A 14,026-nucleotide genomic window follows, 5' to 3' on the forward strand; every position below is an offset into this window, starting at 1 on the left:
AAATTCAAGTTGAGCTTCTAGAGACGAAAACTATAATGTCTGAAATAAAAAATATACCAACTAGAATTAACAGGATTAACAAAAGATTAGACATTGTTGGAACAAAGATTAGTGAACTCAAAAAAACTCATGTGAACTCATAGCATTAGAAACTATCCAAATTTGTTAACCTCTAATGTGCAATGTATAATCTGTTGTTAATCCTATCCAGCGTACTTTTTCATTTTTTGGTTTTCATCCTTAAAGTTTTATTCATGTCTCTTTTATATTGTCCATGTTTCTACTTAAATTTTTGAAACTATGAAATTCAGTTATAATCACTATTTTAATGTTCTTGTCAGCTAAATTTAACATTTGTGTCAATTCTCTGTCATTATATTTTTCTGCCCTTCGGATGCCTATGGGGTGGGAGGTGGGAGAAGGGAGGGAGGTTCAAGAGGGAGAAGACATACGTATACCTATGACTGATTCATGCCGATGTATGGCAGAAACAAACACAATATTTTAAAGCAATTATACTTCAATTAAAAGTAAATACATTTAAAAAAATAAAAATAAATATTAGGAGTAACATCTAAAATGAGATCATGGAAATTGAAATCTAAATGATGAAAAAAATAAACTAAAAAAAAATTGTTGAATATATGAATAAATCCCTGAAAATATCTTTCATGTAGAATATATTTCTCGTAATAAATAGAATATATATTTTTAATTTGATTTTTTCATATAAAAAAGTGAATGTCTAATACTTTTTTTACTGGATACTAGACATTGTGAGTAGTCTTGTTGAATGTTAGATAGTTTTGTATTCCTTTAAATATTCCTAAGCATCGCTTCGGGATGCAGTGAGAATTACTTGGAAGTTGTTTAATCCTTTTAGGTCCTCATTTTAAAACACTTTATGTTGGACCAGGGTCATGTTTAAGCTAGTTGCTTCCCAACACCAAGGAAGACATTTCTGAGTACACTACCCAACACCCCACAGGTTATGACACAGGAACGGGCACTCTCTGTAGCTCGTGTGAGTGCCAGGTACTTTTCCCTCTCCTCCTTGTGAGTGATCCTTTCCTTAGTCTCGATACTCTCCTCACATCAATGCACTCATCACCATTGCACAAGTCTTTAAAGGGACTCTCTGAGCATCTCTGTGCAGACCTCTCCTCTCTGATACTCTCTGTGATAAACTCTAGCCTAGTTTTTCTGGACATTCAGTGCAATGGCTCCTTATCTCATGTGCTGTTCTGGGGCTTTCTGGGTTTGCCTTTCCTAACCACAGTAGGCCAAGGAAGTAAGCCTGGGTAATCATAGGCCTCACCTTGTTTGTTCCCTGTCTATCAGGGATCACTATTCTCTGTCGCCTCATGTGAAATGTCTCAAACATCGTTTTGTCAAGTTTTAAAATTTCAGGCAGGAGGATAAACCTGGTCACTGTTATTTCATCTTAGTTAAAAGTATAAATAGAACTGGGTGATTTACAAGTAATTTAATTATTGATGTGGTTGGCTTTATATCTACCGGGTTGCTAGCCGTTTTCTGTTTGATTTGTTCTTTTCGCTTTTTTTCTTTTCCTGCTTTCATTTGTGTTAATTATTTCTTCATGATTTCATTTTATATCCATTATTAATTAATTCATTACTTTTTTTTAAAGACTGTCTTTTAGAGCAGTTATAAATTCATAGGAAGATAAAGAAGAAGGTATGGAGATGTCCCATGTATTTATGTATGTATACCATACATGCTTAGTCTTCCCTGTTATCAATATCCTGTACCAGAGTGATCGGTTTGTTATAACTGATGAATCTACAGTGCCACATCATCATTACCCAAAGTCCATAGCTTACTTTAGGATTCACTCTTGGTGTTGCAAATTTCAGCAAGTATTTGGACAAGTGTATAGTGACATGTGGGCTTCCCTGGTGGCTTAGACTGAAGCAAAGAATCAGCCTGCAATGCAGGAGACCTGGATTCAATCCCTGGGTCAGGAAGATCCCCTGGAGAAGAGAATGGCTACCCACTCCAGTATTCTTGCCTGGAAAACTCCAGGGACAGAGGAGCCTGGCAGGCTACAGTCCCTGGGGTCACAAAGAGTCAGACACAACTGAATGACTAACACTTACTCTCACAGTGACATGTATTTATTGTTATGACATCATACAGAGTATTCTCACTGCCCTAACAGTGCTTGGTGCACTGACTATTTATCCCTCCCCAACTCTTGACATCCACGGGTTATTTTACTGTCTATAGTTTTACCTTTCCCAAAATGTCATATACTTGGAATCATACAACTATATACAGACATAACTCTTTTAGATTGGTCTATTTCACTTAATAATATACCTTTATGGTTCCCACAGATCTTTTCACGGCTTGATAGATCATTTCTTATTAGTATAGGGTAATAGTCCATTGTCTGGATTTACCACAGTTTATCCACTCACCTACTGAAGAACACCTTGGTTGTTTCCAAGTTTTCACAATTATGAATCAACATCTGTGTTCAGGTTTTTGTATAGGCATATATTTTTAACTCCAAGTAAATACCAAGGAGCACAATTATTGGATCACATAGTAAGAGTATGTTTAGTTTCATGAGGAATTGCCACATTGTCTTCCAAAGTGACTGTACCATTTTCCATTCCCACAAGTAATATATGAGAGTTCCTGTGGCTCCGCATCCTCCACAGCATTTGGTGTTGTCAGAGTTCTGGACTGTGGCCATTCTCACAGGTGTGTGGTGGTGTCTTGTTTCAATTTGCATCTCCTAAATGATATATAAGGTAGAGCATCTTTACATATACTTTTTAGCCATCTGCATGGCAGTGCTGAAGTGTCTTTGGCCAATTTTCTAGTGGGCTTTTTTGTTTTCTTATTGTTGACTTTTACTAGTTTTTGTATATTTTGAGTAACAGTCCTTTATCAGATATGCCTTTTGCAAACATTTTCCTCCAGTCTGTGGCTTGTGTTTTCATTACCTTGACCTTATCTTTCACAGAGCAGAAGTTTTAAAATAAAGTCCAGCTTATCAATTATTTCTTTCATGGATTGAGCCCTTGTTGTTGTGTCTAAGTCATCACCATATCCCAGTTGTCTAGGTTTTCTCCTGTTATCTTCCAGGAGTTTATAGTTTTGTGTTTTACATTGAGGTCTTTAACCCATTTGAGTCCATCTTTGTGAAGGGTGATGTGTGTAGATTCATCTTTTTTGCAAGTGGATGTCCAGTTGTTTCAGGGCCATTTGTTGAAGAGACTGTTTGCTCTAGTGTATTGCCTTTGATCCTTTGTCAAAGACCAGTTGACTGTATTCATATGGTCAACTTTTGGGCTCTCTATTTTGTTCCATTGATCTATCTCTTTCCAGTCATGCAGTTTTCTTGGCATCAGTGTAGAATTCTGGACCCAAGATCTCTCTTGCTGTCCCTGGGGGTAGAAGATTTTTACTCCTACTCTTCTAGCAGTGATGGTTCTTTGCCTATTTCCTGGGGGAGAGTTTCCTATATTCTCCCAAGAAACATGGGTTTTACTCCTCCTCTTCTCCCAGAAGCTATGCATCTAGAGGGTGCACTCTCTCTTCCTCACTAGCTTAAGGCTTTTGCTTCATAGGAGAAAAGGATCCGAAGAAGCAAGCAGGGCTTTGAGCCTGTCCCACTCAGCCCTCATTACCTTCTTCCCTCCTGTGTCAGAGGAGACTCTCATCAATCTGCTGCCCTGCCTCCATTCTTGCTGTGGGCACCCAGGAGAGGCTCAGAAAGAAGCACTTACAAGTGACGTGAGCTCTCCTGGTGTCTATGGCCCCCACTATTCCAAACTGATGTGCTGACCCACGCTTGGCCTCCAAGAGTGTGTTAAGCTCTTAGTTTACTTTTTAATTGTTTGCTTAGCAGCCTCCTCATTCTCCCAGGCTCTGCCAAAGGAGAGGCACTGTGTGCATCCCACCTTGCCTTCAGTGGACTTCTTCCTCCTCAGAATTTGGTTTACCTAGTTGCCTTGTTAACACAGATCACTTGTGGGCTCTATAAAAGGTATAATTTTATAGCTTATCCAGCTTTTCCTAATGGTTAGGATGGAAATAACTTTCTTTCCAGCTCTCTTCATCCTGAGAGAAAACCTCATTTTCTTCACATTGAATTCACTCTTTTCCTTAATGGCCAGAAGAGGTGAATTTCCTGTTCCACACAGAGGAGACTGAGGTCTTAGAGAGGTTATGCTCCTCAATTGGCAGGTGGTGATGCTGGGATTCCTCAGCTACCAGCAATCTGTGAGATCTTCAATGGGGTGGAGGAGCAGGAGACAGCAGAGAGCCTGGGAGTCCTGGGAGGTGAGAAGGCATGTGGAATAGAGGCTGCCCAGCAGGTGAGATTCCATATATTCACACCTCAGTTGGAGGCAAGAATCCGGCTATCAAGCAAAACCAAAAAGTTTGACTGGGTGGCTTTCTGAAACATCACTGGCCAGGAATGGATTCATCCAGGGTAGGGGAAGGAGGATTGTGGAGGACCGTGCTGAAGCACCCTTAAAGCTCTGCTCTGTGCTTAGGATCCAGGACCATGCCTCACTCCGCCTCCTCCACTGCCTGCCCACCTGACCTTCGTAGCTGTAGCTTTGAGCTTTGTAGCTGACCTTTGTAGCTCCTCCACTCCCAGCCTTCTCCACACTCATCCACAATGCAGACCCACTAGCCAATGTACTGTTTCTCAAAACTACCCCTTCCTTTCCGGACATTATCAGCTTCTTCAAGGTGTTCCCCAAACCTGTAGTGCTGTACCCAACTACCCTCCAGTGCCCTCAGTTCTCCCCATCTGAAGCCAAGTATGGGGGAACAGTTCTGTGTGAATGCATCCACGAGAGTGAAGAAGGCAACTGTGGGCATCATGTATATGAAACGAAAGAAAGGCTGTGGACGTGAATGGCAGGAGAAGGGCACTTCAACAAAGATGAGGGGTGGTCCTGAGACCACTCAAGGGGAGGAGAGGTGGGCAAAAGTGGGATTGCTGATTCTATCACAATTCTAGAGCAGCCCTGGAGAGATGTCTCATCCATCGGCACTACTGTTCTGGTTAAGATGTAAGTGTCTAGCTGCAAGTGAGACAGAGTTAGCACAGCAAGCTAACAATGACAGCTCTCCCAAGCTGGCTGCATAAAGAGGTACCCTGTGGAGCTGCCTGCTGCAGACATAGTGGGGGCACCTAGGTGAATGGCTTGAGGGGTTGGAGAAGGTCTCATGCTAGAGTGGATGAAATCTCACCAATAGGGATTCAGTATTTCACCATATCCTCCATCCCATGTCATTTAAAGTGCAAATCTTTCTAAGAAGGGTGATATGTTTGATTCCTTTGGTCTGGTTTTATGTGAACAGCAAGGGCTTTGAACCCTTTAGAACTGAGTTCAAATCCTGACTCTACCATTTACCAGCCATGAGTGCTGGGAACTCTTCTGAGCATTTATTTCCTCTTTGGTGCAATGAAGATAATGACACAGGTATGTGAGGATGAAGTGAGGTGTGAACCTAAAATGCCTCACAGAGCATTTGCCACAAGAATCACCCATTCACCCATTCATTCAGCCAATGTTAATTGAGCACCAACTAAGTGCCAGGCACTGCTCTACATGCTGGGGATTCAACAGTGAATAGAGCAAACTCCCCACCATCATGGAGCTTGTGTTCTAGAATAGAGTGATAAAAAATGTGAATAAACAGGTAACTATATATCAGATTGTAAGTGATCTGGGGAGGGGCTTCCCCCTTGGCTCAGCAGGTAGAGAATCTACCTGCAATGCAGGAGATGCAGGAGACACAGGCTTGATTCCTGGGTCAGGAAGATCCCCTGCAGGAGGGCATGGCAACCCACTCCAGTATTCTTGCCTGGATAATCCAATGGACAGTGGAGCCTTGGCGGACTATGGGCCCTAGGGTCTCAAAGAGTCAGACACGACGAAGGTGACTTAGCACACACGCATGTAAGTGCTCCAGGGAACAAGAGAGCAAAGGAACAGGAAGTGTGGAAAAGGGGCACCATTACAATTTCATGTGGGGTGGTCAAAGACCTCTTTCTTGAGGTGATATTTGACCAGGGCCTGAAGGAAGGAGGGAAGTGAGTGGCAAACATCTGGGGAGAGAGTCGGTGGAGGAGGAAGAGTGAACAAAGGTCTGGAGCCTGGGGCAGGCTGCGCGTGTAAGGAATAAGGGGGGGCAGGAGCAGAGTGAGGAAGGGGAGCCATGTGAGGGGACGAGGAACTGAAGGTGTCTGTGTCCTGTAGGACTTGTGGGCTCTGGTGAGAACCACGGCTTCTACCCTGAGATGGGAGCTGTGGGCAGGGTGTAAGAGAGGGTGGTGTAGGCCCATGCTCACCCTGGCTGTTGCATGGAGTGTAGACTGCTCGGTTGGGAAAGGTGTAGACACCAGGAGACCATTCAGGAAGCCACTGTGACAGATGGAAATGTTGCCTAGGACCTTGGTTGAACTGTGTGGGTGGTGAGAAGAGATCAGATCCTGGACAGAAAGTGGAGTTGACAGGATGTGCTGATGAATGGAATGTAGTGTGAGCGAGACAGCAAGGGGCACTCCAAGTTCTTTAACTAAAGCAACCAGAAGGACAGATGTGTCAGTAACTGAAATGAGGAAGTTGAAGGGGGTGGGCTTTGAGTTGGTTTTGGATGTGTTTGGTTGAACACCCAAGTAGACAGATGGATGTGTGAGTCTGGGGTGCAGAGGAGAGGTTAAGGCTGGAGATAGCAGGGGGCAGACAGAGGTAGGGTAGTGTTTGAGGACCATCTCTTCTTCTGTCCCATGTAGGTACGTCTGCAGGCAGGCATGGAGAAGGCTCTGGAAGGAGGGCAGGGTTCCGACAGTTGACATGCAGGTTCCACCCCTTCCCCTGCTCTTTGTTTTGCAGGTGATTCTCTTCCCAGGTGGCATAATGGTAAAGAACCCTCCTGCCAGCATGGGAGATGCAGTTTCAATCCCTGGGTCAGAAAGATCCCCTGGAGAAGATAACGGCAACCCACTCCAGTGTTCTTGCCTGGAGAATTCCATGGACAGAGGAGCCTGGCAGGCTACGGTCCATGGAGTTGCAAGAGTAGGACACGACTGAGCAACTAAGCATGCACTCTTCTTTGAGCTCATTTGTTTGTCCATAGAGAAGGAGCTGGACCAGGTTGTGTTAAGGTCTGACACACTATGGCTCTGTGTGTTTTGTGGAGATTCAAACATGCTTAGAAGAAGAGGCAACACAGCAAGCCATCCATAACTTGTGTGGGTCCATCTGTCAGTTATTTACCTGGAAAGCAGGGGGAAAGATCCTGGGGCTTAGAACCCACAGAGCCAAGTGCTAAGGGCAGGGCTGAGGACCCATCTGGAAGGATGTGGGTGCTGCTTTTCAGTGTAGAAGGGGCAGAAGATGGGCCAGAAGATGGGCCAGAAGGGGCAGAAGATGGCTGCCCAGAGCCACTCCAAAAATGGGCTTCCTGCACCTGCTCTCCAGGAGCCTGGCCATTGTCCCAGCTGCTGACTGGCCTGTTCGTTTTGCAGCTCAGACATAAAAGCTCCATTTTCCTAAGAGAATTGACTGCCTTTCCTACAGGAGGCCATCTCTCTGCCTGGAAGTGCTGATCACAACCCAGCTGCACAATTAGGTGCAGGCTTCCGGTCCTACAACGAACTGAAGGAAGTAGTTCTTTGGCCGGAAACCCACCAGTCTGTGATTGGTGGCCCCTTAGAGAGTGTCTTAATGAGGCGGAAACTTCACTCAGCCAAGAGAGAAATTAAACTGTGTCGTTACCATTTCAAGTTGTCAAAAGGGGTGTACTTATGGAATAAATTATCAAGAAATAAAAACCAAAAGCAGCCAAGTCAAATTAAGTGAGACTATAAGTCAAATCATGGATACAGAGCAGGCTGGAATTTAAGGAAAAATTGGTTGAGAATTATACCCAGTAAGTGGCTCCTTGCCTGCTAGGATCTTGCTGGTCAGAGGTGATGCCCACAGTCAGAGGGTCAATAGAATCCTAGGTCCAGGCCTTTTATGGTGGGGAGTCAGATGCCACCTCCATTGGTCTAAGGAAGGCAGAGACAAGGATGATCGAGGGCTTGGTGCTCAAAACCTGGTGTGTGGAAGATTCACCTTTCAAACTGGCAGCATGCTATGTCTATTGCCAGAGATTCAGCATGTGGCCTGGGATTCTATATCTGAACAAATGCCTCAGATCATTCTGCTTCAGGTGATCCTGGACCACCCTTGAAGAAACATATATAGGAGGGTAAGATCCCACCCAAGGAGGCTGGGGACTAGGGGAGGGTTTCAGTGTTTCAGTGGTGGGTTTTGCTGACAATGGAGACAGAAGCCTGGCCCTGGACAGACCAGCTAGGAAGCAGTAGGATCAGGTTGCTCGTTGGGCCTATGCAGGCTCACCTCTGGTGGCCAAGTATTGGGTCCATGTCAATGAGACATACTCTTAGTTCTCCCATGATAGGCAGGGGAGTGTTGTGGAAATTAGGAAGAAATGAAGGCAAGTGGAGGGTATCTGTGACTCTGCCTAGGATGGACAGGGTAGGGAGAAGAGGACAACTGACAAGTTATGTAATAAGTCAACATAATTTATGTGGGACATGTATGTAAATTTGTGTTTCAAACATGTCTAACTTTGAAATGAAAGAGTTTTGTTGCCCAAAGCTTCATTAGCAAGAGTGTTACCACTGGTACTCCCTGGCTGACTACAGAAGGACTTGTTTTTAAACCGAGTCAAATTTCACAGAGAAGAAAGCCTGTCACAGATGCTTGTTGATCTAAATAGGAGGATGCATTCTCGAGGGATGGCATCCCTGGTGGCTCAGATGGTAAAGAATCTGCCTGCAATGTAGGAGACCCAAGTTCGATCCATGGGTTGGAAAGATCCCCTGGAGAAGGGAAAGGCAGCCCACTCCAGTATTCTTGCCTGGAGAATTCCATGGACAGAGGAGCCTGGAAGGCCACAGTCCATGGGGTCACAAGAGTTGGACACGACTGAGCAAGTAACACTTTCATATTCCCTAGGGATGGGCTAGCATGGCATTTACTTTTCCTCTGATGTGGAGGAGAGGGTCGGCTCTCCTATGAGGATGTGTAAACTCCTTAGCCTGTGAATATGGATAGGGCCCCATTAGCTGGGATGACCACCCCATGTAAGCTCATCACCTCCCCCCATGCCAACATGTGCTCAGTCACTAAGTCGTGTCAGACTCTTTGCAACTCCAAGGACTGTAACCCTCCAGACTCCTCTGTCTATGGGATTTTCCAGGCAAGAATACTGTGGTGGGTTGCCATTTCCATCTCCAGGGGATCTTCCCAGCCAACACAGTACCCTAGAAAAAGTGGGCAATGAGACATGTAAGCAAGTAACAGAGAAGGAGGGTGCAGACACATCTCAAGTTAGTCAGCTTTTGAACCGGCAGCTTGAATAGAATCATTCAACAAAGACTGCAATTTTGTTTCCTTTGACTGAGTTTGCAGTTTATAACCCTAGACAGGTATAAAATAAATATAGAGATAATGAAATACTGGATGCAGAATTCTTTCTGGTAGGTTATATTGTATGGGATTTATAATGAGTCTTGAAATCTTTCTACTGCTTTATATGTGCTTTGTTTGCTTTTCTGTTTCATGATGTTGGAAAATGGGTAAGAGAACCTGACACACCACATTTACAAGATTGATTTATTAATGTACAATTCTCGTAATTGTGGAGAATAATTTTGTTCTTGTTAAATCTGCCATGACAGGAGTTTCAATTGCCTGTAAGAATTCAATATATTGACTTTGTGATTATATTTTCAAATGTCTAAGGAAGTGTGATTAATTAAAAAATAAAATAAGTAAATGTTTAAGAAGGATATAATCTGTTAAACTTAAGTTAGTTGACATTAATCAAAGAGCCAGTAGACATAATTTTTATAATTCTTTTGAACTATTGGATTTATATAGAAGAAATGGATTTGTAGGTTGAGCTTGAAGGTTTAAGATAAACTAGGCTTTAAAAATTAAAACTTCATTATATTGCATGTTAGATATTGATTAAAAAAACCCACAATGAACTGTAATTAGTATTTTCAAGGTACAAAGGTTTACTTTCTGCAAATGAAGAGAAGAAAAGAAATTGTAGCCACATTTTCATTAACCCTCTGAAGGATTGTTCCAAGTCTTGCCCCAAATTTGTTGTTATTGCCCTTATTAATTTCTGCCAACTTTTTGAGTAAAAAATGATATTTCATTATTGCTTTAATTTACATTTCTATGCTGCAGAGAGGTTGAACGTCTTTTTGTCTTGAACTAGACATTTATCATGGTCTCAGAATTTCTGCTGAAGCCTTATAGCTAAAATCAGTTGGTGTTTAGGAAGGTAAACTGGTATAGTCACAGTAGAAAACTATATGGAGTGTCCTCAGAAAATTAAAAATAGAACTACCATATGATCCAGCAATTCCACTTTTGGAAACTTATTCGAAGAAAATGAAAACCCTAACTGGAAAAGATTTCCGTACCCCCATATTCATGCATCATTATTTATAATATCTATGATATGGAAACAACATATGTGTCCATAAGTGGATGAATAGATAAAATATTTGTATATATTATGTAAATTAATGTGTATTTATGTATATTAATCTGCGTATGTGTGTGCTGACTCTTTGTGACCGCATGGACTGTAGCCTGCCAGGCTCCTCTGTCCATGGGATTTTCCCAGGCAAGAATACTGGAGTGGGTTGCCATTTCCTACTCCAGGGGAACTTCCCAACCCAGGGATGGAACCCACGTCTCTTTTGTCTCCTGCATCAGCAGGCAGATTCTTTACCACTGCGCCACCTGGGAAGCCTGTGTTAATGTATATGTAATTATATTGTTTAGCCATAAAAAATAATGAAATATTGCCATTTGTGACACCAAGGATGGAATTTGAAGGCTTTATGTGAAGCGAAAAAAGACAGAGAAAGACAAATACTGTACAATCTCACTTATACGTGGAATTCCCCTCCCCTCTCCAAACACACAAAGCTCATGGATACAGGGAACAGATTGGTGGTTGCCAGAGGCAGGAGGGTGCAGAGCTGGGCAAAATGAGTGAAAAAAGTCAAAAGGTACAAACTTCCAGTTTTAAAGTAGATAAGTCAAGGGGAGGTAATATACAGCATGGCTACTGTTGTTAATAATATGTGTATTTGACAGTTGCTAACAGAGGAAGTATTAAAAATTCTCATCACAAGAAAAAATTCTCTGTGTATGGGAAAGTCCTAGGACTTCCACTGTGCTCACTCATGCACTGGGTGAGTGAACCCCAGCACACAGCTGGCTCCAAAGCCAAGGCCGATCCTGTGGGCACTCCAGCTCAGGCCTTAGACTAAAATGCCCTCCTTGCAACAATATGGCAAATTCTTTCTTGAAGGGAGATCCAAACAGCACACTTCCATGGCTGCCACAGCAACCAGTGGGATTAAATTACATTTAAACTAGTGATGAAATATCCACTCCTTCTTTCCCTAGGGCAGACGATGCTGCATTCTACAGGACTCCATAGAGGGGTCTCCAGAAAGACTGAACCCTAAGTTGCCTATGGCAGTAACCAGCATGATAGTGCTTGATTTTCCCTCCTTCCTTTGACTCTCTGCTAGTCCCTCACTTCTGTCCCTGTGATCACTTGAGAAGCATACAAACCCTGGTCTCAAACTCTGCTTCTGTGGGAACCCAGGCTGAGAGGCTGGCTGACTGCATCTCCTAGTTCAAGAGTGCCCTCTTCTGTTGGTACTGTGGAGCTCAGGCTCTTGGACGAATGATAGGTGTGAGCGGCGTCACCGGGGCGTGCTTCTGATTTTATGATACTCTCAGTTTCTGAGGCCACTGAAATTCAGATATTTCCTCCTGCTTTCCTTTTACTATCAAGCCTCTAAACGATGTCTCCTCCTTCCAAATTACCCTCCTCTCCCCTAAAGAGCTTAAGGCTCCATACTTTCTCTGCTATTGTCATGCCATCATCATTTTCTTTTTAAATTTCATAAGGCATTATCATTATTACTGTACTATATAGTCAATATTGCTTAGATTTACTCACAACTTTTACTGTTTTATTGTCTCATTATTCTTTCTCACGTATCAGGTATTTCTTCTGGAATAATTTTGCTTCTTTCTAAAGAATCCTCCAGATCTCTTTTTAGTGATAATCTTTGGTTGGCGACTCCTTTAGATTTTTGTTTGCTTAAAAGTTAATTTCGGAGAAGGCAATGGCACCCCACTCCAGCACTCTTGCCTGGAAAATCCCATGTACGGAGGAGCCTGGTGGGCTGCAGTCCATGGGTCGCTAAGAGTCTGACATGACTGAGTGACTTCACTTTCACTTTTCACTTTCATGCGCTGGAGAAGGAAATGGCAACCCACTCCAGTGTTCTTGTGTGGAGAATCCCAGGGACGGGGGAGCCTGATGGGCTGCCGTCTATGGGGTCGCACAGAGTCGGACACGACTGAAGCGACTTAGCAGCAGCAGCAAAAGTTAATTTAGTTCATCTTTTTTAAATCTTTGTATCTGAAAAATATTTTTATTGTTATATAATTCTAGTTATTTTTCTCTCAGCAAATTGAAGATAGAACTCCATTATGTTCTGTTGTTTATTATTATCTTTGAGTTTAGCTGTCAATTTTTATAGCCTATTTCTCTTTTCTCTACTTTTAAGATTTTTTCCTTTGGTGTTCTATAGTTTTCATGTGGATTATTTTAAGAAATATTTTTTATTCATTGGGCTGCATGGGGTCTTAGTTGCAGCACTTGGCATCTTCGATCTTCACAGCAGAATGTGATCATTTTGTTGTTGTTGCCACAGTAGCATGAGAACACTTAGTTGTGGCATGAGAGATCCAGTTCCCTGACCAGGGATTGAACCCCGGCTCCCTGCATTGGAAGTGTGGAGTCTTAGTTACTGGACCACCAGGGAAATCCCATGGATTTATTTTTTAAAATGTATTTTATTTAATAAACATTTAGCCTTTTACTATGTATTAGATATTTTAAGGGCTTCCCTGGTGGCTCAGCTGGTAAAGATTTTGCCTGAAATGTTGGAGACCTAGGTTCGATCCCTGGGTTGGGAGGATCCCCTGGAGTAGGGCATGGCAACCCACTCCAGTATTCTTGCCTGGAGAATTCCATGAACAGAGGAGTCTGGCAGGCTACAATCCTTGGGGTTGCAGAATTGGACACAACTGAGTGACTAAGCACGGCACAGATATTTTTAAGCTTTTTGAATATTAACAAATTTAAATCTCAAAAAAACACATATTAGGTAGGTATTATTAAGTGTCTCTTCATATGAGGAGACTGAGGCCCAGAGACATTAGGTAACTTTCCTAAGGTTACATAGCTAGTAAGTGGTAGATCTATGATTTCAACCAATGTAGTATGAAGGATGACAAAGAGACAGACTAAAGGATCATTTCAAGTTTTCTGGTTTGGTTTGGGAATATAGTGGTGCTGAAAAGATCTAAAGGAAGGAAACGTGTTGTGATGATTAATTTTATATATCAACTATAGTGGGTGCTCAGATGCTTGTTCAAACACTGCTCCCAGTACAAAATCTGTACTAAGCTCAGTCGTGTCTGACTCTTTGTGACCCCAAGAATCGCAGCACACCAAGCCTCCCTGTCCATCACCAACTCCCGGAGTTCACTCAGACTCACGTCCATCGAGTCAATGATGCCATCCAGCCATCTCATCCTCTGTCGTCCCCTTCTCCTCCTGCCCCCAATCCCTCCCAGCATCAGAGTCTTTTCCAATGAGTCAACTCTTCGCAAAATATTGGAGTTTCAGCTTCAGCATCATTCCTTCCAAAGAACACCAGGACTGATCTCCTTTAGGACGGACTGGTTGGATCTCCTTGCAGTCTAAGGGACTCTCAAGAGTCTTCTCCAACACCACAATTCAAAAGCATCAATTCTTCAGCGCTCAGCTGTCTTCACAGTCCAACTTTCACATCCATACATGACCACTGGAAAAACCATAGCCTTGACTA

The sequence above is a fragment of the Bison bison genome, unplaced genomic scaffold (genome assembly GCF_000754665.1).
Source record: "Bison bison bison isolate TAMUID 2011002044 unplaced genomic scaffold, Bison_UMD1.0 scf7180017864519, whole genome shotgun sequence".
In the NCBI taxonomy this organism is placed as follows: domain Eukaryota; kingdom Metazoa; phylum Chordata; class Mammalia; order Artiodactyla; family Bovidae; genus Bison; species Bison bison.